Source organism: Halichoeres trimaculatus, unplaced genomic scaffold (assembly GCF_033239565.1).
Source record: "Halichoeres trimaculatus isolate MK-OKI-2021-1 unplaced genomic scaffold, fHalTri1.1 fHalTri1_scaffold_7, whole genome shotgun sequence".
Classification (NCBI taxonomy): domain Eukaryota; kingdom Metazoa; phylum Chordata; class Actinopteri; order Labriformes; family Labridae; genus Halichoeres; species Halichoeres trimaculatus.
Window position 1 is genome coordinate 28781669 of NW_027437185.1, and position 26575 is coordinate 28808243.

A 26575-nucleotide genomic window follows, 5' to 3' on the forward strand; every position below is an offset into this window, starting at 1 on the left:
AAACCATTTCTCTGCGACTGGCAGAAAAACAAACTTATTCAATGAAGAGAAAAAGAATCAAAAATATTGCAAAAAATATCCTGAAACTTTACTGAACCATCATTTAAAGTACAAGGTTGATAGATCAACAGTACATCACTGACTCATCCAGTGCTTTTCTTCCTCGATCTAGCACAAGATTTAAGAGAGGCTAAAGAGTTAGCTGTGGCACCCCCCTCCTTTCCAGCTCACACCTCCCACCATACACAACGAAATAGAGAAGAATAGAAGATAGACTGGAGAGAAATGTATGAAGACGTTGGGAAGAAGACACGGGAGACACAACCAGAGTATCAAGTGAGCTTGGACTGGGCCTTATCCCCTCCAAGCTAAGTTGCATGCTCTCCTTCTGTTTATTGCTCCTCTGTGTGAAGGAAAAAAATAAAAAAAGATTAAAGAAACTTTCACTTTTTCACTCGTAATCAGTTTGAGTGTTTTATTCTGAAAATGAATAGAATGTTTTTGTTTTGTTTTTTTCAGTTTCTAACTACATGTCTTGTTTATACTGCTCTATGCTGTGCATGCATCGTCAAAATTCAGATACTTTGTCAAAACTATAAAGTGAAATGTTGCAATTATGAGATAGAAAGTTAAAATTTCAAGGTGCTCAGTCTTAATTTTGAGATAAAATGTTAAAACTAGAAAAACAATCAGAGAGCGCAGACCTCCACCAAGCACATTGTGATTGTCACGCAACACTTTAGTCCTACTTTAATGTTATACTCCCTTTCAGCAGAATGTCTGCTACAATTTGGTTTTAGTTGCAGGTTTGTATGATAACTTGTTACCTGACAGTGTTGAAAATTATAATGACCCAGTACATATTTCATATTCCAGATCTTAGTATCCAGAATATTGGCAGGATCTGGATCGTACTTTTTCATCTGTCAGAAATTATGGTGACCTTGTCTTGTATTGTTTTGCAAAGCAATCTGACCATTTATGGTGGAGTTATATACACATATGGCAGTGGCGGCTGCTGGTCAGTCATAGAGAGGAAGCTCATTTTTTCCGACTTTCATCATAAATTTGTTTATTTATTTAAATGTAAATTCTACCCTCCGTCCTTTGTGATAGGTAGCTGATTCTGAACAAAAGATGAAGGAATTCTAGTGCATTTTGTCAATGAAATGTACACACAGCAGTACATATTACCACATTTGTTGGGGACATTTTAGGGGAAGCTGAGCTTCCCTTGCAGTCTTAGAGCAATCGCCACTGACGCTGTGGAAACAACCCTATCTCACAACAATAAAGAATCCTTTTAAACAATCCTGGACCCATACGGTAATCCGGATCACCTTCAAAATTAAATCACTTCTTCCTTATCCCATTTTGAACATTTCCTGAAAATTTAATCTAGATCCGTTTGTAACTTTTTGAGCTATGTTGTTCACAGACAAAAAAACTCTTCCAAAAACCACAAGTCAAAATTTAACAATATGTTCAGGTTTTGAGATGGTAAGAAGAAATTTCTAGGTAAAAGTCAAAATTAGAAGATACTAAGTCAAAATCATATGACAAGAAGTCAAAATTTAAGAAGGTAAGTTCTAATTAAGTGATAGAATAGTCAAAGTTACAAGATAAATAATGTAAAAGCTCCAGACCGCAGCGTTTACAGTCACAGTTAATCGACTTTGAAATGTGATGTTGGAAATAAATGACCAAACTCAAAATTAATGATGCAGTTTAAACACATTTTCATTTACTTTCCTGGGGCTCACGCCACAACCAAGGATTGGATGAAACAAAGAAGATCTTTTGTTTTAGCTAAGTTACAAATGCCTGTAAATGATACAACAGGAGAGCAGACTACAGGAAAGGTTCAGTGAACAAAGTTGTAACATTCTATCTTGTACCAACAGTATGTAAACGTGACTCATCAGATACCCAATCATCTTCTTCAGAGAGAAAATCTGTAAAATTATAAATGCAACAATTCATTCTTCTGCCTCATGCCACCTACACGGCACAGATGGTGTTTGTGAAGACATGGAGGCACCAAAATATTTCTGCCGCAATCAGAAAATCCTCACATCTCCTGAAAAGAGTCAAACACAGTTCAGCTGCAGCAGGAGGAAAGTGTCTCCTTACAGTCGCTCAATCACACGTGAGACTCTGGCCTTCGTCAAACTACGATACCTCCTCCCTGCGCTGTGGAGGAAATGATTGCTCTAAGTATGAAAATATTTGTGTAACCTGGAAAAGAGAAGAGGATAAAATGGAGGAGGTGTAATGAGGGAAATTGCGGATGCTTTACAACGATGTGGTTGGGTGGTGGGTGAAATTACACAGAGCAAAGGTAGAGAAAAATGCTGGTGAGGAAAATGAAAGGTAAAAAGAAACTTCTGTTGTCCTTTTAGTGAACTTTAACGCTGAACTCTCTACTAAGTGTGGAGGAGGCTGTTTGACTTCCTGTCTGAATGCTTTACCAGCTTTGGTTCAGAAATTGTTCTTTGTTTGGACTTTTTAAAGACATTTAGGAAACAAGCCTGAAGCATGATTTAAACAAGAGCCCTTGTTCAATTTGTCTTGCGTGTTTGAAAGCTCTGCAGTGCGGTGTCGTGCATTCAAAGTGATGTTTTGCTGGTTCAGTCTCCTTCTGTGTTTGGGGAAGGTAAAAAGACCATTTTTCTTCTGAATCATGTAATATGACACTGTTAAAAGGAAACAGCCTGGTACACCAACAACTCTTTCATTCAACAAGAGTAGGCTATGTTTAAGGTGAAAGACATGACAGCTCCCAGAAAGTGAAACCAAAACGTTTGGACTTATCTCTTCTATGTTAACAGATATAGCATAGTCAACAAAATGAACCCGGAGGTATTACAGTATATCTGGTCTGAAAATGCCTCAGGATCCTTTAAGAAGAGCTGGAAAACATCCTGGGAGTGACATGTCTGAGTGTGCTTGTTAAGACTGCTGCCCCTTGATTTGATCTGGGATAAGCAGATGTAAAAGGACAGATGGGTGGACATGGTATAGGATGAGTGCGCTTCATAAACAGTAACAGGTCTGGAGTAAGTCTGATGAAAAACCACATTCTCACCAAGCAGTTCAGTTCAATTTGTCTTAGTACGGCACTCATTTTGTGGTGTTTCCACTGACTGACCTTGGATGATTGGAATTTGTATTAAATGAAATATTTCTATATTGGAGCAGGCATATTTTTCTTCTTCTACTTCTTTTTTTTTTTTTTTTTTTTTTACAAAAACATAGCCTACAATATAGCCTAAGTCGATTCTATGGCTGTTTAGATAGCAAGAGGTGCCACTCAAAGTTAACACAAAATTTCTGCTGCGTGTATTACAGTGAAGCATCGTAGCCTGCATTAACATTACCACAGCACTACAAGGCACAATTTCTTTCCCCTGTATTCTGAGGTTACTTTTCCCAGGAATTAAGAAACTGATTTTATTAGATTTTTCCAGAAATCTCCCGAGATTCAACCCTAGTGGGGTCCAAGCCAGATCTTTCATTGTTGCCCTTCACTTTGTTTGACTTAAAAATGAATGGAGTAGGTGTTGAGAGATGAAGTCTTAAAGGGATAGTTCAGTTTTTTTTTTTTAAGTGGGGTTGTATGAGCTCTATGTGACCACTAAGGACATTAGATACAGTAGAAAGTTGTCAAGATAGAGTCGGAAATACTCAGTGGTGTAAATGTCTGAGCTGTGACTCAATGCCCATGGATGCTGAGTGTTACTGCTGCCACGAGTGGAACTTGGTTACAGACACTCTTCAGGATTTCTCTGAGGACACTGCTGGCTCTCAAGCCGTCTGTATAACTCATCACAAAGATTTCCCTGCTCTTCTAAATTCTGGAGTGTCCTGTAACAGCAACAACAACAACAACAGCCGTGGCAGCAGTAACACTCAGCATCTTGATGTCCAGTGTCCGTGGATGTTTCCTCTGTATTCCTTTCAGTCGCCATCTGTAGCAGCTCTTCTTCTGTGTACTCCGGTTCATACAGGTATCCTTTTGGTTCCAAAGTGAATGAAACTTCGTCGCTGTCATAGTCACTCATTTTGAATTTCCTACGCTGCCTCACAATCCTTAGAGTACAAACAAAAGAATTACGATACTTGATCAAACTTACACGAGGCTACAACCGGCGCCCGAAGCACAGCTTTTTACATTCCCTACAGATGAAAGGAGGAAGGGGGACGGAGCGCACTAGCGCTGCGCGGAAGGATACATGACCAGTTAGTTAGGTCTGGATAAATGTTTATATTTCCGAAGACTTAATGCACTTAAAAAATATTTTATGTAGCATACTCTTAAACTGTGGTATTACTTTTTGATTTTAGTTCTCGAAGGCAGAGAAAATAGCCTTTGAATCCGGTACGGTCTTTCCCTGTTAGCGCCTATTTCCTTGTCACCATTGATTACAGTCTGTGTCTTACTGAGGGAGAGGAGACAACTTTCTACTGTATCTAATGTCCTTAGTGGTCACATAGAGCTCATACAACCCCACTTCAAAAAAACTGAACTATCCCTTTAAGCCTCGTTTCCGCCACGCAGTCTGGTTTGGATCAGTACAGTTTGGTATGGATTGGTTTGGTAAAGCCTGATCCTGTTTGCATTTCCACAGCCAACTGTGCCCCCTCCCTTCATGGTAGGCGGTGTGTAAGCCGATACCACTAGCCGCATCAGTTACATAATAGCATGTTGTCTTTGTGATTTCCATGTGGCTCTTTGTTACAAAGCACCATCAAGCTTTGTTTCAGAGAAGGTTGTGTGCTGCCAGGAGAAGTACAGCCGCTGTTGCATGATAAGTGATGATTCTTTCAACAGACTTCAGTGTTGTAGCTCACTTGCTAGAACGGGATTGGTTGAGTCTGGCAGCCCAATAGAAGGGTCCCAAAAAGTGGGACGGCTTGTCTCGGTTATTTAGGGATCTGTTCCAAGGTCAGTCAGTGGAAACACCACAAAATGAGTGCCGTACTAAGACAAATTGAACTGAACTGCTTGGTGAGAATGTGGTTTTTCATCAGACTTACTCCAGACCTGTTACTGTTTATGAAGCGCACTCATCCTATACCATGTCCACCCATCTGTCCTTTTACATCTGCTTATCCCAGATCAAATCAAGGGGCAGCAGTCTTAACAAGCACACTCAGACATGTCACTCCCAGGATGTTTTCCAGCTCTTCTTAAAGGATCCTGAGGCATTTTCAGACCAGATATACTGTAATACCTCCGGGTTCATTTTGTTGACTATGCTATATCTGTTAACATAGAAGAGATAAGTCCAAACGTTTTGGTTTCATCGTAAAAGAATAATGAAGTTTGAAGCCATGGAGTTGGAGGGGAACCTTCAGCAGATCGGGCCCTATTTGGAGCAATAGGCTCTATTGTTGTCAGTTAAGAGTGACTGCTGTTCTTTGACGCCATGTGATTGTAAAAGTGCACTTAAAATTCACACTCCTTTCTTTAAAAAGGTAATGACTTAAGTTTCTGAAGGCAGTAAAAATTCTGATGGGTGAACAATGAGCTTTGACATGGAAATTGTTAGCCAGAGAAGGTGGATATGAATGAATGCACCTTCACATTTCTCATAACTGCAGGGTACGTGTGAAGGTATATAAAATGTCCTGCAGAAAGAACATGAACAGGATTGCTGCAACCTGAAAACTTGCACATGTTGCACCAGTATGTGAAATAAGTAGAAGACTTATCACACATTTCTGCCTCCACTGGGGATAAAACTGGAAAGTGAACAATAGGGAGGCAAGAAAATGAGCCAGAGTGAAAAAGAGGAAGAAAGAGCTCAACACAGCTGGAAATTGGAAAAGAAGAAAGACCAGCAGGATAAAGAGAGACTGAAACAGAGATAAAAGAGAAGTTTTAAAAAGGAAATGTGTTTAAGTCAAGACTCTCAGGTTTGCAACACAATAAAAAGCAGGTAGATGAGATGAAGCAAAACAGCAGAGAGAGATGCAGAAAAAGAAAAACAAAATTATTGGTTTTCATAATGATAGTGGAAAAATGTGCTTTTTCAACCCCAGCAGAGGAAAAAAATAACTTTTGTATCTCCAATGTTTGATTGGCTCCCTTTGATTTAACATGAAATAACTGCCCTGAAGGATGATGAAACACCATCAGATCTCAGCCTGTTTTTCTGAAGCTACTCTCAGCTGGAGCTACAGTTAAAAAAACACGACAAAATCTAAAATCACAGAAGAAAAGTTTGGAAACAGACGGGTTTGAAGTTGTTTTGAAAATGTGACTTTTGTTTTCTCTACAGGCTCTTGAATTGTCTTTTGTGCTAATCAAAATCAAAACAAAAGGGTTAATCAAGGACCTTTCAGTTAAAAACAAACATTAGAGACTGAACCATGAAAACACTGATGAGGAAGTGTTAAACTATCAATGCTAATTCTAAAGACGCTGAAAGGTTTATTTCCATCAGAAAAGTATAGAAGTGAGTTTTGAGTCTCTAAATTGCTGTTTTTAATGTCGTTGTTGGGAAAAACAAATAAACAAACCTTGATCACGTCTTTTCCACGCACTGTTCAGCCGAACACTTAACATTCAGACACTCAAATGAAATGGAGTGAAGTTAACAAATAGCAGAGAGTGAATTCAATAATAGCCCAAAGCTGTGTGTCCAATGAGAGCTAGAAATGAAAAACACTTTTCCTGTTGTTGGTCTCTTTACCTGCCTGCGCCTGTTTCTTGATTATTTGCTTCCAATTTTTTTTGATGTATGTCAGTTTTGCTTGCTATCCAAGGGCCTTTTTTTAATATTTTCATTTCTGTTTTCTGACACAGCTTCCTTTCATGAGTCAGGTAAAGAACTTCTGGGCTGTTTGAAAAAGTTTGTTTCTCTCTTTAACAGCTGCCGGTCATTGTCTTTACTAGAGCTACATGTCCAACATTTACTGAGGGGACTCATGGGAAACGTGAGACTGTTCTCTCTCAGCATCAAGTGGCAGCAGGGGGCTGCCAGCTCGTTTAAATCCCCCGTGTTTCTGCTCAGAGACCCAGATATAAGAGCTAATTATGTTTGTGAGCAGAAGGCCAGGCAATCTATACTCACACACTACACATTCACAAAAACACACACTCAAGCCAACAAATCTAACATGCAGCAAACTCCACTTGTACTCTTACTTCTGGCAGATAAAGTTAAACAAGCAGACAGACTAGAAAATAGTGAAAACCTCCTTGCCTTCAAATTCCAGGCAAGAAAGCAAGAATGAAGTGATGCATGTCCTCTCTAGAGGTAGCTGCTTCTACAGTATAAATGTGCAACTCTCACGTGTCCTGACCATAGACTGTATAAAACACGGATGTAGTCTTCCCGACGTCACTCATCTGTTTCTGAAAAAGAAAATAAAGCAAAATCGTAGAATCACGGCCATATTGGAAGTGGCAAGAGCTTTGTGTACAGCAAGTGGCAACCTCCGGTCTGGGAATATGAGACAATGTGGAAGTGCCAAAATCTGCTGTTTCTTGAGTGTTCGCTTGAGGCTGGCTCCTGAAGTACCAGAAGTCACATACACACCAAGCCAAAAAAGCAGTTTTCAAAGCAGAAATTAACCTATTTACAGCCTGGTTCAAAAAACGTCTCCTGTCTGAGTCGTTAATTTTAGTATTGGCACCCACTGTACGGGGGGTGAATTTTTTTCTAACTCGGCCGTTTGGAGGATATCAAGATCGCAAGCTCACCCAATAAGAGGCACAGCTGAGGGTCACGTGATCGACAGGTCCTATGGCTGTAGGCTAAGCCCTCGCCACTACCAATATGGCCACTGTAGCCGATGTGCTACATTTTCCGTTTCAGAAACAAACGGGTGACGTCGGTGAGACTACGTCCATGTTTTATACAGTCTATGGTGTACAGGTATATGGTGCCCATCACTCACGTGACCTGAGCTGTGCCTTTGATTGGGCGAACTTGTGATCCTAAGATCACAAGAGTTTGGAAAAAATTCAGCCGCTGATGGTGCCCATGGTAAAGTTCGCGATTCAGACAGGAGACGTTTTTTAACCAGGCTGTAAATAGCTTATTTCTGCTGTGAAAACTGCTTTTTTTGGCTTGGTATGTATGTGACTTCTGGTACTTCAGGAGCCAGCCTAAAGCGGACACTCAAGAAACGGCAGATTTTAGCACTTCTGCATTGTCTCATATTATTGGACTGGAGGCTGCCGCTTGGTCCTGATGCCTGACTGTATAAGGGTAACAAAACATACCTCTTCTGGATTTTGAGGAAGACTTCCTCACTTAATGAGGTGTCAATGAAGACTCCCTACAAATTTGTGTGAAGCTTGTATGAAGGCTGACCTTGTTTGCCCTCACAAAGGAACCTAAAAGGGTTTTTTGTACTAATCAATTAATTTCTGACCTCAAAAAGAGTTAAATTCTGTATTTATTTATCATTTCTATTATTATTATTTTTTATTTATGGAATACGGTGTAAGATACTGCCTAGTATTACTGCAGCTACATCATCTATATAGCCCAGCACATCTTCAGTCAGTTATTCTGATAACCAAACACGTTATCTGAATACCCCATTGTCTGAAAGAGCATCCAAAAACGTCTTACTGCCCCTCTTTCAGGGGCAAGAAAAAAAAAAACATTCATGCAGTTGTTAGTTCGGTACCTTCAGGCTCTGTCCATGGTGCTGATTCATAATGGGGCAGTTTTTGTTTATTTTTTGTTTTCTTTCTTTTAAGATGTTAAGATTTCATGGTAACAGGTTGTCAAAAAAATGAGCAGTTCTGTAGAAGAAAAAGAGGAGAGAAGAGGAGATAGACTGATCCTCTGAATCAGTGCCAGTGCCATCCAGACCAACCACATGTCTGTTGGTCTGGGTTGTTCCAGGACAAAGTGACATTTTTGAACAAGTTCATGTCAGGCTGTGAGTGATGGCTTCTGTGTAGATATATGGCTTTCAGACTAACAGCTTTTGCTATGTCTGGATTTGGAGCAGACGTATAAATCAGGCTTGAATGCTGTGAATGCTTTAGTTTGGTGTAAAAAAAAAAAAAAGAAAGAAAAAGAAAAAGAATATAGGTCTTTGTGCCAGCACAAAGCACCACGCCAATGAAAAGACCCCCTATTGTACATACTTGCGAAACAACTCCAACTATAACAACTACAGGTAGTACCTCTCAATGTGGGAAAAGTTTGGACACTTTGTGAAACAGGAATAAAACTAGCAGGCATCAAACACAGAAGGGAAAATATAACAAATATAAAAATAATCATAAAAGTAATGATATTTCAGTCACACTAGATACTTCATGTTTTGCATTATTGGAAAAAAAAGTGTGCTAAAAAATATTTGAAATAAAAAAGAGCACCTTAGAGTCAGTGTTACTAGGATGGAAAAGCATGAGGAAAGAAAAAGTAAAGTTTTAGCGGAAGCATCAAATGGTTTTATTGTTGTTGTTTATTGTATGATGGTATAGACCTATATACAGATTAGTGCTGTAACAGATAAGATAAAGACCGTAACAGAGAAAATAGAGGAAGAGAAATAGAAAAACATACAACAGTAAGAGCTCCTTTCAGTAAAATATTCCAGGTTTTACCTGCTGAGTGTTTTTTTGTGTTTTTGTCTGTGATGTAGACCATCTCACAGGTCAGCATGACAAAAAAGTTAAATAAAGCAGCTCATCTTTTAATGGATCTGCAATGCAGACTGTGGTCTAATTACACCCTGCTCCTTCACTTTTCCAATGTGAGAGTGTGTGTGTTTGTGAATGCAGGTGTCTGCTATGGGTAGAGAAGCACATGTGGTATTTATACAAAGGGGAATATTACTGATTGCTCGAATTGATCCTCATTTTTAATTATCTGTGTTTTCATATGAGAAGAGAAGTGTATGTGTTATAAGAAAGCACGTGTGTCTTGGGTTTGTGTGCGTACAAACTCGAGTTAATTACCTTGGCTTCATGTGTGTGCTGTGATGTGTTTGCTCAGGCAAAACCGCATTGACCTCGACGAGCCTTCAGATATTAATTGGGAATCAAGTGTGCAGGACTTCAGCTGAAGAACTTAAACCAGACTTCTTCAACTCGCTCCTGACGATAATGTGGTGAAGCAAATGAGACAAAAGAGGAAGAGAAGGGGAGGGGGGGAGAGAAGACTTTGTTTCCTCCACATTTGATTTATATATTATCTCTGTCTATTTACCAATAGTGTAAACAAATCAGTACCATAACATGAGGTTGTCATTTGCTATGTATCCCTGACACGACATAATGCATATCCTTCAATCCAAACAAAGACTGTCCTTAATTTAATTTGATTTGATTTGATTTGATTTGATTTGATTTGATTTAATTTAATTTAATTTAATTTAATTTAATTTAATTTAATTTAATTTAATTATGTTTATTTATTGGATTGTATTTTATTCTATTTTATTTATTTATTGTATTTTATAACCTCTGCCAAGGAAGATGTGTGTGTTTTTTTGGAGAGTTTGTCTGTTTGTTTGTCTGTGAACAACAAAACTAAAAAAATAATGGACTGATCTTGATTCAATTTTCAGTAAATGTTTAAAAAAGGATAAGGAAGGAGTAATTTAAATTTGGAGGTGATCCAGATCACCGTCTGGATCAGGGATTTTTTTCAATGATTTATTATCATTGTGAGATCGGGATGTTTTGCTGCTGGCACAAGACAAGGTCACAATAATTTCTGACAAATGTTAAAAGTACAATCCAGATCCTGCCAATATTCTGGATGCTAAGATCTGGAATATGAAATATGTACTGGGTCATCATAATTTTCAAACCTGTAACTAACACCAAATTGTAGCAGACAGTCTGCTGAAAGGAAGTATAACATTAAAGTAGGACTAAAGTGTTGCTGACAATCACAAGATATGCTTGGCAGAGGTCTGCGCTCTCTAAATGTTCTACTTTTTGTTCCAACAAGTATTTTTCTAAGGATCGTCCCATTCTGCACTTTCTGTTTATCAGATTAAAAAACTTTTATTGGCTCTCCAGCTTCTCTTTCACTGCAATAGACTCATGAAAAGATATAATACCCTGACTTTGCTGTTGGCTATTGTATCCCCTTTAAACCCCTAAAAGCTATTATTACATGACCTTTATTTCGGATTGACCCTGACTTGTTTGCAGTAGACACGCTCAGGTTGTACAATGGCCATTTTTAAACAGGGTTTTGTCGTGATAATACTGAGGATAAATGAGCCTCCATTAGAAAGTGACTCTCATGGAGGCTAATTAATGACTCTATGAATGAATGTATTGACCACATCTTGTTGTTGGTTGTCTGCAGAGCAGTGATTTGTGCTCTTAGCTGCGGGGTGCTTCAGTCGTTTTCTGTATTTAGTGGCAGCAAGCATGTGGTTACACACAGACATGGAAATAAATAATTGTTATGAGGGAAAGAGACCGCATCAATGACTCATACTTAAGGTTTAACAGCCACATGAAAGCTTTCTCCTTCTTACAGATTACTGCTGGTACTTAGAACAATCCCTGTAATGGTCGTCAAATGATAATGTCAGCTGCTGTCAACATGAGTTGTGTGTTTAATTTAACATGATGATTTCCAGTTTGTGTAATGATCTCTAAAATTGTTATTCCAGGAGGGAAATGTTGGCTGTGACTATTTTGTTGAACTTTCACAACATTAAATTGATGAGTCAACAAGAGGTATGAATCATTTTCTGCATAACATTTCTGTTTAGCACTTAAGTCCCCATTTTAACATGACTCATGACCTCTCAGGTTATAGTTGGTCATTACTGACTGGGTTAACCAGCAGCTGTACCCTGCAGGAACAGAAGACACAACAATGCTCCTGAAGGCTTTGATAGAGCAGTCTGTCAGTGCAAGCAGGATATTTAAGTTCACAGTTTTACTTCAACACAGTGTCATGATGGGGAATACTTGTTAGAATGAATCGAAATGTGTGAAATTAAAGATGATCAGATGCAAATTTATGTCCTAAAGTTTTTTTTTTTTTTTTTACACCTGTTTAAATGAATTTGTGTAAGTTTCGGTTTAAGTGTATTCATCTGTTTCATTAAATTACAGATTAATACGCTCAGCACTAACAAATATGCGTTTGAATATCTTGTTTTTCTGCAGGATGTATGTTTACTGTTTGTTAATGATTTGAAAACATGAGAATCAAGCCTGTTTTCTGTCACTTTATTGTGTTACCCTGCATTAACATGATGTGAAAAGGGATCTGAAAATTCATCTTCAGCCTATAGAAAATCATTTGGCTACTCAGATAAGCATAAAGTTGTCTTGAAGCAATGCAGCTTGAATTTAATGATTGATACATTTTTTGAACCTGACTGATTTGCTGACGTTTTCAGTGTGATATAACAAAAAAATTAAAAGGGTGTTTGAAAAAAAAAACATGTTTTAACTTTGACCCATGTCTACCTTCTATCGACACACTTAGTTCTTAGAGTATAACTTCAAAAAACCTGTTCCACATTCCTTATTCCAGTTCTTGTAGCTGCTTTTTGAGAAATAACACGAAGGTAATATGATTTTTGGTTTTGTTTTTGTTTTTTCTTTTGTGTATTTAAGGTATTGGGGTTTTCTTGTCTCACTTGTGTTCTTGTATATTTTATGTACCTTGGTTATTTTTCTGTTATTCTTGGCTTGTGGTTTCCTTTTGTTTGGTTTAGGCCATGTTCACACGTAGCATGGTATTTTCAAAAACAGGTATGCCCCCCTCATTTATTTTTAGAAACACTTTCGTCCACACAAATCCACCGAGATGTGTAGCTTGAGGAATGCCAAACCCATATTTGGCAGGGTTTTCCAGACGTAAAGCCATTGCCAGCTAATCAGAATGAGCCCCCGTCATTCAGCTGTGACGTTTGAGAACCGAAAACTCAGTTTACCGCCGTCCACACGAAACCATGAAACTGGAGTTTTCTGAAACATCGTTTTTAGCGACGTAAAGCTGCAGATTTGTGTGGACGACAGGCCTAAATGTATAGAAATATATGCAGTTTTCCAAATACCCGGCTACTTGTTGACATGGCCTTAGTTTTCCTTGTGTTTCCCTGCTGTTTGTTTGCCCCTCATGAGTTTCACCTGTGTCTTGCTTCATACCTGTGTTAAATCACTCTCCTGCCTTAAAAGGCCATGTCCACACGTAGCAGGGTATTTGGGAAACCGCATATGTTTTTATACGTTTACGCCTGTCATCCACACAAAACCACAGCTTAACGTCACTAAAAACAATGTCTTCTGAAAACTCTGGCCAAAGGAAAGATTTTGGAAAACTCTGGTTTCATGGTTTCCTGTAGATGCTGATAAACAGAGTTTTTCGGTTCTCAAACATCAAAGCCAAATGACAGGGGGCTCATTCTGATTGGCTGGCATGGGTTTTATGGCAGGAAGAGACTCACTATTATGGGTTTGGCGTGCTTGGAGCCGCACTCCCGCTGCATGTGGGTGAAATAATTATTTAAAACGAACGAGGGGGGGAGATACTCGTTTTTGAAAATACCCGGCTATGTGTGGACATGGCCAGAGTCTCTGTTTCTTGAGTTCTGTGTCGGTCCATCGTTTGCTGTTGCCCATCATGCATTAGGTATCTGGGTAACTGCAGATATTTTCATACGTTTATGCCTGTCATCAATACAAAACCGCAGTTTTACGTCATTGAAAATGGTGTTTTCTGAAAAACTCTGGCCAAAGGGAAGATTTCAGAAAACTCTGGTTTTGTGTAGATGTCAGGGAAACTGAATTTTCAGCTTCGTGTAGGCTCCAGTAAATGGAGTTGTTAGTTCTAAAACATCACAGTTGAATAATGGAGGCTCACCCTGATTGGAAGACACAGGTTTGACGTCTGAAAAACACTAACAAATATGGGTTTGTCATGATTTGAGCCTCACTCACCAGCTGATATTCCCGATGTGTGTGGATGAAAGTATTTTTAAAAGCAAATGAGGAGAGGATATGTGTGTACAAGGCTCAAGTAAGTTTTTCTTGAGTTCTGGATTTTGTTCCTTTTGAAAGAGTTTTTGGATTGGAGTGGAGTTAAATAAAACCTTTGTGTTAAATCTGTTATTGGGTCCTCCACCTCTGGTTTACTGCTCCTGATGATTCCTGACACAAGGATAACCAACGGCTAATATTCCGATTTATTGTCTAGTAAGACTTCATTTTCATAATCTTGTAACTTTAGGTTCATAAATCCACATTTTTTTCTTGTAAGTTTAGAGAAAGGTTTTAATCTTGTACTTCTGGTTTAAATCTTTTAAATCTTTCTCATTTTACAGGAAGCTGTAATAATTATAGTTTGAGAAAGATTTTTAAAAGATAAATGAATTCTGAGCTAAGTATTATTTTTTTTTAAAAGTGTACGACTGGTCTGTATAAGTCTTGCTGTAATACGTTTGACAACATTTGTTTGTTTGTTTGTTTTAAATCTTGTTTGTTATTTCTAGGAACTTGTTCATTTTTATCCACCTCATTTTGTCATCACCCATTTGTTGTGATAACGTCTTACTCACCCTCACTGCTCTGAGCTCTTAGCTGTGAGGACGCAGCAGCCTCACATGAAGCTGCTTCTGCTCAGGCTGAATCATCACAGAGATGATTCACAAACTGTGACCGAGACGCAGGAAGCAGAAACTAAGTGAAATCAATAGATCTCCCCACATAGAAAATAACTTTTCTTGGTAACAGAAATGGTTTCACACTCTGCTGCGCACAGCTTATGACCTGCTATGGGACTTAAAGAGTCGTATGATGAGAGTAGAGCTGTTTCTCTGCATTGATATTGAAGAAAAACTGCGTGAAAACATTTTTATGAAAGGGGATAGGGTTCAATCATAATACACAGTTAGATAAAGATTATTATCTACTCAAATGAGGATATAAACCAGCAGATGTGTTTCTGTGGAGTCAGAGACGCTGAGCAGCAGCCTGCTGAGTCCTCATAATACTGCGACTGAATCCATGGTGACCAAAAGTTTGACCAGAAAAGCTGCTAATGAGAGTGCGAGGGACAAAAAGAAAGTGGGGTGTCTGCCACAGCTTTAACACATTGAAGTATAAAAGATGTTTCTAAACACAGAAAAGGGATGAGAAGACATGTTTGACAGTGTTATTTGGTCTGTTTCCTTTTGAGCTTCAACATATTTTTTCTCTTTCTGGTGTTTTACATATTTATCTTGATAATTTTATTGTTGTTTGGAAAGGAAGTGTTTTAAAGATCCTCTGAGACAGTTTTGACAGTCCTGAAGGTCGAACATAAAAGTCATCAAGAGTGTTTGTTGTGGAAATACTAAAAACTTAAAGTGTTTTTCAGCTCAGTCACTTCCACTAACTAACTAATGATAAAGAAATCAGCTGGTATAATTCTGATGTTTTTCTTTGCTTTTGGAGATTATACAGAGTTCTTAGGAGCTTTGCTGAGCTAAATGAATAAGTGGAAGAGTTGGGGATCACTGGGTGAATCGTAATGCGAAACAACATATGTGAAAGTTTTTAAGTCCTGAGTGTGTCCTCCATCTTTCCTGTTACCTTTCAGAGCTGCATCACCTGTCCCTCTTTTTTTAGCATCTTTTTTGCTGCTGTTAAAAATTTTGATATGTTCTTCTGGTATCAAGCTGCTGTCATCTTCCTCTGCGGTCAATAAATTGCTGTCTACATTTCTTTTGCTAATGTCATTTTCTCCACTATGTGGAGTCATATTGTGATGTGGTCAAACTTACAAATTCAAATATAGATATTTAGCTTCTGTGTATCAATAAATCATATCACCCAGATTGGGTACATTTTTTGTTCCAACATCAGTGAGTCCTGTCTCACAAACAAGTCTCATCCTTTCATTTTCACTGTCAAATGAATCAATCAGTAAGAATCTGTCCCATTGAAAATGCAGATAAAAGGGGTTCAGTCTGCATCAAGTATTTGAAGAAGTGTACAGAAATAATTTATCTCAATGCTGAGCAGGGCTGGACAGCAGCTGCAGGGCTACTTTAAATAGGTAATCCAGTACAACGACAAGTTACCTGTTAAAAATGTAATCAGAAACGTACTCTAAAAATCACAATATTAAAGTAATGTACCTAATTACTTTTAATTACTTTTGGATTACTTCAATAACAAACATGCACATAAAGACAAGAGAGTATAAAAACTGTGTCATCTGCTCAGTGTTCTTTTTTTTCTTCTTTTTTTTTTCAGGGAAACAGATGATAAAATGTCCTTTTACACTTTTAACAAATCAGGTGTCCATTTACTGCATTTTTTTTTTCAAAAGGAAAAAGAAAATTAAAACTATAAAACAAATCAAGGCAGTACACCTACTGATTCCAAGTCCAAGTCTTTCACCATGATGACTATCTTACTCAGGAAGTCAATGTGTGTTTGTTGTCCTGTGTATTTATTTTTCTGGTGCAGATGTTACGTCATGATGATGATTGGCCACAGGTATGAACGCCACCTCTTATTTGAGATGTCCTGCTCTTTTGATTAAACTGTTTGCCTGATGAAGGTCTGAGACCGAAACGTTGCAAATAAATGATTTTCTCGCAAGTTAGACAGTGTGCAGGAGTCCACTTTCTAAGAGAAACAGATGATAAAATCTCCTTTTACACCTTCATCAAATCAGGTGTCCATTTCCTGATCAAAAAAAAAAAGGAAAAAGAAAATTAAAACCATAAAGCAAATCGTGCCACTACACCTACTGATTCCAAGTTATCCAAGTTTTTTCCTACAAAGCAGTAATAGTTACAAAGTTGACAGAAAATATACTTTTTCAAAGCTTAACCAACTTTTATCAAATAAAACAGTAATCTGACATTATTAACATTATTTTTTTTTATACTGACTGGTTATAGTTTTGTTTTGTTTTGTTTTTCCTTGTTACGTAACACCTCACATGTAAACGGTTACACCCCAAGCCTGACACTGGGGGTAAAATGGATCTGAGGTCGACAGACCACTCTGTAGTGTCAACAGTATTCTGAAAATAGAGAGCTGAGCCTGAAGGCACAGCTTCTGATTTACCAGCCAGTCCACATTTCAGCCCTCGCCTCTGGTCATGAGCAGACCACAGGTTAGCGGTGACTGAAAGAACGAGATCCCAGACAAAAGTGGACAAAGTGAGCTTTCTCTGATAAATGGCTGGGCTTATCTTTGGAGACTGGGTCAGAAGGATACTTCTTTTCTTTTCTTTTCTTTTCTTTTCTTTTCTTTTCTTTTCTTTTCTTTTCTTTTCTTTTCTTTTCTTTTCTTTTCTTTTCTTTCCTTTTCTTTTTTCCTTTAATTTTTTAGCAGCTCTATAGTATTCCTTGAGACTGAAAACTTAAAACCATCTCTACGTGACAATTGTAGGTCAATAAAAATGACCTGTTGATGAAACCGTAAACATGACTAAATCTGTCCCTGCATAGATTTTGATTAGCACAACCATGTTCAATGAAAGCCTTCAAAATGAGAAGACACAGTTTATGACAGAGCAGACACATCAGAAGAAGAATCAGAAATGGAGCAAAGAATGAGAACAAAAAAACAATGGAGGAGAAAAAAAGCTGAGACGGAGAAGATAAAGAGAGGAGGGGAATTGGATGGCAGCCTGAAAGAGAAAGCGATACAGGCCTCTGCAGCGACAATCAAAGCTGTCTGATGGTCGTTATCTCTGCCAGCACCACGCCGCCTCCACTAAACGTCTGCTGGCCTCACTCAGATTCCCCACAAATTATTACAAATGGCGTGCTCGCTTAGAAAAACACTGACTGACGCAGAGGGCTTTCAGGGGAAAGATACACACAGAGATGTTACACAACATCCCAGTCGGGGGTCAGCAGGTTGACGACAGAGCTGGTAAAAAATAAAAACATGTTCAAGGAGTCCACGAACATGAGCTAAGAATACGATTCTGTCCTTATTCCTGTTTAATAAAAATGGAACAACCTGTTGTGTTTGTAATCTAGGCAACATGTTGACCCTGTGCAGAGGAATGACGCTCTCTGTTCTATTTCTACTAAATACACGGCTGCACTGAGCCGTGGTGCAGTGTGTGGTTTGAATACTAAGGTACCTTTCACTGACGGATACCAAACCTTTCTTATTCCAGAGTTTTATCTCCTCAACTTCAAAAAGACAGACACTGTGACCAAAGTCTTGTGACAATCCACACAGATGCCAAGTAGGACATCTATGGATGTTTTGGCCTCCATGTCATATTTGGTTACAGGTTGAATGCTGTTCCCCCACATGACTGAAGGCCACATTGACTCTAACTTATGCTTTGTTTGCACCCTTTTGCGAGTAATACAATTTTTCTGTGTACAGTTTTGTCCAATCAGTTATTAAGGTGAAGTTTTTCCTGCAGCTTTTGTTATGAGAAGCATTAAAATTGAAGTTTCATTCAAAGTGATTTCTGCAGATGCTGGTTGATGCTAACATGACACACCAGACAGACAGTTTCATTTATCCGCCACGGAAATTTTGCACTAGTGCTATTGGGTAGCACCTCTTCAGATTTGTTTTTAAAGGGGGGACCTTCAAAAAAAATCAGCAGCTGGTGATTGGACGACCTTTCTGATTGACACATTCACCACAGACAAATCCACATCAAGCCACGGTATGACGTAGCTTATGTCCGCCGCTGCTGAGAAACAATAGATGAACAACTACAGGAACACGAGAACCAGCAGTGATAATGGCGTTAGACGACTGCTGCTGTTGTTGAAAAGTGAACTCAAGAATCAAAGGAACGCTGATAAGTATGAATGTCTGCTGCTGATGTTACATCTTCTCATCACTTCCGCAGCTCCCGCCTCTCTTCCCTGAATGGGCCGTTAAGAATTTAGGCCCCGTTTACACGACAATGTTTCATCTGAAAACATTAAAACGCAGTGAAAAAAATCTGCGTTTACACGGAAACGCTGTAGTAAGAATGCCAGGCCTGAAGGTGGAAGCCGCTTTTGGGAGATCTCCACAGAAGTAGAGTTGAGCCGATCATCTGGTGTATTAGGGAACACTAAGTGCAAAAGTAGAGTAACAGATGCTCATTTTGTTGAAAGACAGTCAGCAGATTCAGCAGATTGAGCAGCACAAGCACAACACGGTAGTTCGCGACAACGTAACTGTTGTCCTGTTGTTGAAAACGCTGGCTTACTGCTTACACGGCAACAGTAAGCGTTTCAGAAAAATCGACTGAAATTGCTGGTCAATGGAGCCTGGCAAGATGGATCTGCAGGATTTCAGAAACTGAATCAGGCAGGTCCATCTGCTCTGCAAGGTTAGGTTGATGCTGGACGAGATGAAACATAATGATTCTTTCTTTTGATTAGAGGTTTTTAAAGTCTGTCTGAATCTATTATATTCACCCATTACTCAGGGTGAGGAGTGAGAAAGAATAAATTTGAGGTTTACAAAGCGAATCAAGGACAACACTTTGGCTGGTCTTTGAGTTATTCTCTTCTTTCTCCTCAAACATGTCAGTTACCAAACTAAGAAAGCTTCTTTCACGAGAAGCTCTTTGATTCATCAAGTCTTTCAGTTGTAATATCAACACGACTCTGCATGCATACATTCATGTGATCATAACACTAAAAGTCTGAGGGAACACTGCTTCAAAATTATGAATGAGTCAGATCCACTGATGGGAATTAGAAGTGACCCAGTTTAAAAGCTTCAGTAATTAAATCATTTTTTTCTGGTGTGCAACGCAGCAAGACGAGGGTTCACTTACTGTCTGCAGCAGCTAAAAGTCTGGTTTAAAGGGTGTCACTGCCAGGTCACAAATGTACTTCACTGACATTAAGTAATGTCAGACACAGATTCAGTCGATCTGGGTTGGATGAGAAGAGAGAAAAAAAAGAGGAAAGGAAAAAACAAAATGTTTCAGAGAGAGGTGAGAGACATATGATGATGATTTATTAATGATGCATGTAAAATTAATATTTTTCAACTTTTCTGATCGGTTGAAACAAGAGTCACACTTCATACCACAAGAGCAAACAACAGGCCACATTTAATCAAGCTCAAAGGTCACAAATTTTGATACTCTCGTTCCTGAGTTTGTTTCAGATTACAGCCTGCGCTGTTCTGCTGACATTTTCTCAGTTGACCTTTATGTTAACAAGCAGACTTACTAATAATATGCCCGGTTATTTCCCTGTCAGTCAAAGGCTCTGTCAAATCCGAGCAACAATAATAGAAATTTCAACAGCTTAAAGTGTGCACGCTGCTTTCTCTGAAACACAACGTTACACAAAGCAAATGGTCAGATTTAACAGCGACAATCTATGCAAAATACAAAGGTGAGCCATTTATAGCATCCTCATTGATGAACACTGGCTCAAATGTTATTAATGTCATTTATTAGACTCCTGTTTTTACTTTCACTGTCATGTTGTTCGCTGTGTAAGAGGTCTATTGTTATTACCAGCATTTGTCTTGTCAAAAACGCCCAACCTGCATTTTGACTCTTCTCCTGTTGTTTTCCTTCTTAATGAGCTGCACTGCTGTTCTGTAGCACAAATCCCGTTGACATTGTTTGGGCTGGCAGTGCAAACTCTAAATAAGGTCTGGCCCAAGGTCAAATTCACTGCTCCAAAGTTTTTTTTCTTATTCTTTAAATATTAATGAGAATGTGGCTCTTATTGATATTTTGCTGCTTGGAGAAACAAGCAAACAAAACAGTCGCAGTGGAGGGAGAATTGTGACATTCCAACCCCCAAAATACAGTAAAATAATAATGATAGTACAATAACTTGTAAAAGAGATAAAGATGGTTACTCGTGCAAGCCTTGAGGTGCTGAAACTAGGCCACGATTTCAAATTTGTCCCCGTTTGTTTTTTATGGCCATGAAGCTAGACTGTGCCAAGTGAAGAAAATCACATAAAACTGGTGCAATCTATAATGTTTTCTTGTGCTTAAGTGAACCTGAGAAATATAAATGCCTTCCCTCTTTGTAACCTGTGGCAATTTTTCTAGAACTGTATTAAATGTAGTCTCTGTTGAACCTGTACTCCTGACTAAAAATAAATGAGCAGTGAGCTCATGTGCCAGAGTATTTGCTTTCCCCTACAGCCATTAATAGCCGTCCAATAAAATCAATATGATGTAAACATGAACACTGATCCAAGGATCAAAATGTAAGCAGAGGAAAATAGACTCTGCTATCCTTTTACACTGTAAATGATGTAAATAAACAACATATTAATGTTCAGACATCATCATATCAGCCCACAGTGCCCTGTTACCACTCTGGAGCTCTATGGTCCCAGCATGCAGCCTGCTCAAGGTACCAAAATATCTCAAAAGGTTGTTTGGGGTCAAGACTAGGGGTGCACCAATCACAATTTTCTGGCTGATTACTGATCACAGACTTTTAAAAAACCTGACCTGCCGATACCGATTTGGGCCAATAACAATTTTTATTTTCTATAACTGACAGCATATACCTTCAATGTTCCAATCTCAGTTTAGTGAATATCATTGAACAATACCTGTGATACAATAAGATCTGTATGTTTAACTTAAAAAAAAAAACAATAAAGTGTCCTGAGTATTAGGTCTGAGAGCAAAAAGCAACAATGGCTGGCTGTCAAACCGTCCCAAAGGTATACAAGATCAGTTTCATATGTAAGGATGGGCCGATCATCATTAACCAATTACCGATCACCGATCCCCCAAAATTAAGGGAACTGGCACCAATCTATTGGTTAGCTGATGGATCAGAGCATGTCTAGTCCAGACTTCAATTATCAGTGTCCTCTCCTATGGTATCATCGACCAATCAGGGTTGAAAAAGGATAAAAAGATTAAGCTTAAACCTTTCCTCTTTGATAAAGCTTACAGTCAGGCCTGGACTAGCTCTGAGTTATGCTGCTCTAGGATTAGCCTGCCCCCCAAAAAATATCTTACCTCTTTACATTGTATCTGGTAAAAATAAATAAATAAAAAAAGTTTTTAATACAGAAAAGTATTAAAGAAAGTGTTAGAGAAAAAAGCTGATCTGATCTCCATTCATTTCCAAAACAAACGTGGCTCGTGACAGTTGCATCTTCACGACAATGTGTGTGCAACATTGGGCCCATTTAAACAGATCTTCCTCAAAGTCTCTTTAAATAAAGGTTGAATAAATAGATAAATAACTAAAAACCTTACCTGATAATGCTACTGTACTTATCAAATTTTGTGCTTTGCTCATGGCAGATAAACATTAGGAGTTAGAATATGAGTAACAGGTGTGACCTGCTTTATTTTTTAGTTACACATTTAATGAATTTCCGATAAAAGATTAAGATTTTTCAATAGGTTAGCACAGCACTTAAGACAAAGGTCCAATGATAAATACTATAATATAAGTTGGACCATGGAGGGCTATAAATGTTAAAAACTAACCTTTATCTTTGTGCCAAGTTTGGACAGGATGCACACTGGTGCACCTGTAGACATTAATATATAATGGAGCAAGAGCTAAAAGGTCAGGAGAGAAATAAATAAGACAAACATAATGTCAGAATTTTAACTTAGAGGGACAAACTATTTCACAGTGTTTTTTTCCCAGTATGCCCCCAAAATGTTCTGTAACAAAGTGAGTTCGACCCTTTGAGAGGTAAAGACAATTATCTGAGCTGTAAGGCTGATATGATGCAGCTGAACTGAAGAGAAACTGGGTTAGAGAAAAAAGCTGTAGCTGCGAATAATGAATTCTGTGAAATCAGAGGACAGAAAGAAAAATGGTGAGGAAGGCCGGCTCATCACAGGAAGCCATTACAGCAGACCACAGAGATGCACAGAGCCCGGGATCATTTTGGAGAAAGTTTGTGCTTTCTGTGTCTCTATTCCAACTTTTAATGCACCTCATATTTTGTTATTTGGGTTTCAATATGATGCCGTTTATCCAAGGGAGTTCACATTACAGAGCCAGCCAGACCATCACAAAACATCAATGCACCAGCAGCCTTTAACCACACAGACTTTTACTGCACACTGCTCAAGACCATATTTATTTGAATTTATACAAAGAACACCTCAACCAGGGGAGGCCACAAACCAATGTTTAGAATATTGTTTAAATAGAAGCTTTGTCCTTTTATTTTCATATTTAACCTTTTGCCAGTACTTAGTAATTCCCAGTGTTACAGCTGTATTTTATTTTTAGTCTTTAATGATGTTAATACCTCCACCAAGGAGGTTATGTTTTTGGTAGAGTTTGTTTGTTTGTTTGTCTGTGAACAACGTAGCCCAAAAAGTTACGAACGGATCTTTATTAAATCTTCAGGAAATGTTCAAAATGGGATTAATAAGAAGTGAATAAATCTTGGAAGTGATCCGGATCACCGTCTGGATCCAGGATTGTTTTAGGGGATTCTTTATCATTGTGGGATTGGGCCATTTTGGTGTTGCACCACAATCACAATATGCTTGTTAGAAGTCTGCGCTCTCAGTGTTTTTTTTTAGTTTTCTTTGCTATAATAACAACAACAACAACAACAACAACAATAATAATGATAATAATAAATGTTATTATTGTTATTATTATTATTATTATTATTATTATTATTATTATTGTCATTATCATTATCATTATTATTATTATTATTTTTATCAACATTATTATTATTATTATTATTATTATTATTATTATTATTATTATTATTATTATTATTATTATCACCATTGTTATTATTTTTATTATTATTATCACCATTATTATTATTATTATTATTATTATTATTATTATTATTATTATTATTATTATTATTATTATTATTATCACCATTGTTATTATTTTTATTTATGTATTTATTTTTGTAACCATTTATCTATTTATTTATGCGTATGCTGGTGTTGCATATTTTTAATGAGTGTTGCAACATAAAGCTGAGTTGAGCTAAGTTGAAACACAAAGTCAGGCAATTTCGATAAATTGTGTTGCAAGAGTTCTGGAAGTATTAAGGGAACCACATAACATTAAAGCAGCCAGTGTGTGCCGTAGATTTTTTTCATGCTTTACAATGTTCTAAGTTTTATGGCTCCAAAAACTAAGGACCTGCAAACTACTCCATGTTTGTCAAGCACTAACTTAAACACACACACCATGACAGAATTCACAATGAGAAATAAAAACTCTGTAAGCTAACATCCATGCAACTTTTCTAGGAGCTTTGAAATAGTAACTGCTGTGAGATTGAATCATCACAGATTATTTAATTTATTGTCCTCCACCACTGATGGACAAAACGGCTGCAGCTGGGCCTTGATCTCCTGAACCCCAAACCTTGCAGCAGAGTTTAGCCTACAGTCTAAAGATATCAGTAAAGGCTGTTTATAGAAGCACAACCAGTTCAAGTCGCTCCTCTCGGAGTTCAAATTGACTTATGCAGGAGTCTGTCTGCTCTCAGTCTCCTCTGAACTGATTTATCAGATTGCTGCGCTCAAAAAGAATTGTGGATTTGTTTTTGATCCCTCTTGAGAAGCTTGTAAATGGTTGATTAGGATGATGAAGATGAGTAATAAAGAAATGATGAGCAGCATCTGACCTGGAGAATGAGTCAGAGGAAGACAGAGGTACAGGCAGTGGATGCTCTCAGGCAAATGGAAATAGAAAGAGTTAAGTTTCATTGCTACTGTTTCTGATTGGTTACTACAGTCTGCTCCAGAAGGCTGTAATAAAGAGTTTAATTGCATTTTTTTTTTTCTTTTTTTCTGTAAGCTCAGTTCACGACTTGGCTGCTTTCTATTGTTTTGGGCATTGCAGACTGAGAATCGTATCTCGATAATAAAAGTTAAATCCTTTCCACATTCCTGTCTTTATACCTGCTGACTTTTTAAAGTCTCTGCCAACCATTTACCCAAGCCTATCTTACTCTGGCAGTAAGGCTTTATCTTTTTTATTTCTGACATTGTAGCGAACCGCCGGAACCATTTTTAGCTGATTCCTGTGCTTCACACGGTTTACAATTTTAAGAAAAACTCATCATTTCTCTAATTATATAGCTCAAAATAGAAATACAATGACAGCTGAAAGCAAAGAAACAAATCATCAAACTGCAGGAGAGACACTCTCTGACATCAGACGGTTTCGAGGATGGATGAGTCAAAGATGAGAGCTCAAATCTTTTTAACTTATGGATAACACAAACAGAACAGACATACACGTAAAAAATAAAATCAAGTTCTTCTGCAATACAAGGTTTACAATACACAGATTACTTTGAGAATCTTAAAGACAACTGATATGATAATTCAACTTTTTGGTTAACCAGCTTTGCAATGTTATTAAAAACAGCTGGACAGAACCAAATGGACATTAAAGGTAGGGTCCTCAGGAATTTTTGTTACTTGTTTGCATATCTACTTGGGAGGCACTGGAGAGCCGTACATCTGACTTGACATGTTTGCACACACTAATCACAAGGTTTTTTGACACATACCTGTTCAGCAGAAAGCCAACTTGCGTTGCCCTTTGTAATGAGCTGCTCTTTAAGTTCCTGAAAGAGAGTAAAAGTCAAACCAAGCTTCAACCCTGTTGAGGAAAAAAGCTTTATCTGTTTGGTGTTTCGTTTGATTTCTGTTGTTGTTGTTTTTTTTTCTTCCTCCGTGCTGCGCCCACTATGGTAGCCACTCAGAATAGTTTCTTCCACTCGTTAATCAACATGCAAAGTGACTTGTGCCCTGGGCGCTCAGTGATTGGCTGATTTCCAACCAGAAATGTCCCAGTACAACCAAAACATCAACATACAGGCTGAGGAGGGGGTTGAGGCAGACACAGACAGTGACATACATACAAAGAGGCCCATAGGAGACATTTGAGCAGAAATATTTCCATAAAAGTTGGCATTTTATTTTTTAGGGAAATCCTGCAGACACTGCCTTGAAGTTCTCAAAAAAATGAATTCTGACTTCCCACTGTCAATCTACGGCTCCTGACCTTTCTATTGTTTCTCCAATGTGCATTTTCTATCTACAAACAAAATCCTGTTTGTTGTCTACTATCAACAGACATTGCTTTCAATATTTTTTCACTCTCCAGTTTTTTTGGAGAAGAAAGAGATAACTGTAAGCTGTGAGGACTGTTGGTAACTGGTGCCAAGAACATTGTTTCTCAGAGGATGTTTTGTAAGATTGAGCGCATTTATTTTATAACAAACTACAGAGCTTAGAGGAAATAAGAAAAGGGGGAGATGGGTGTAAAAAAAAGTTTGTTGCTACAACTCCAACCCAGGGGAACTGTCCTTCATGACTGGAATCTTGATCAGTAAGGCACGGGTGCTTTTGCCTCTAGGCTTCAACAGCTAGTCAGATAAATCTGCCAACTGATTGGAGATGAAATCAACTGCAACTCACAATTCAAAGTGAATTACATCAAAAACTGAGAAAGCATTGATCTTTTTCTTTACCTGCTTGTTATCCAACCCAGGAGTTCATTTTTACTCATCAAGTGGCGACATCTTTTGTATTTTTTTCAGAGCTTCTTACTGCAAGGATGGACATTTTCTGGTTTGTCAAACAAAAGGATACAGGAGCAGGTGAGCAAAGTGGGAGTAGTTTACAGTTGATTGCATGCAGGTGTGAAGAATGAGAGGCCA

At 38.1% G+C, this 26575-nt stretch overlaps 1 long non-coding RNA gene across 2 annotated transcripts; it reads right to left on the bottom strand.

Moving 5' to 3' along the window:
- Window positions 1–221: 221 nt before the first annotated feature.
- Window positions 222–26495, bottom strand: LOC141793023 (uncharacterized). 2 transcript variants are annotated; one of them, XR_012598381.1, is made up of 3 exons: window positions 26387–26495; window positions 25421–25477; window positions 222–403 (listed from the first exon to the last, which is right to left on the bottom strand). It is a non-coding gene; the product is annotated as an uncharacterized LOC141793023 (long non-coding RNA). The 2 variants fall into 2 exon arrangements; XR_012598382.1 differs by lacking the exon at window positions 222–403 and adding an exon at window positions 19728–19820.
- Between the last annotated feature and the right edge of the window lie 80 nt (window positions 26496–26575).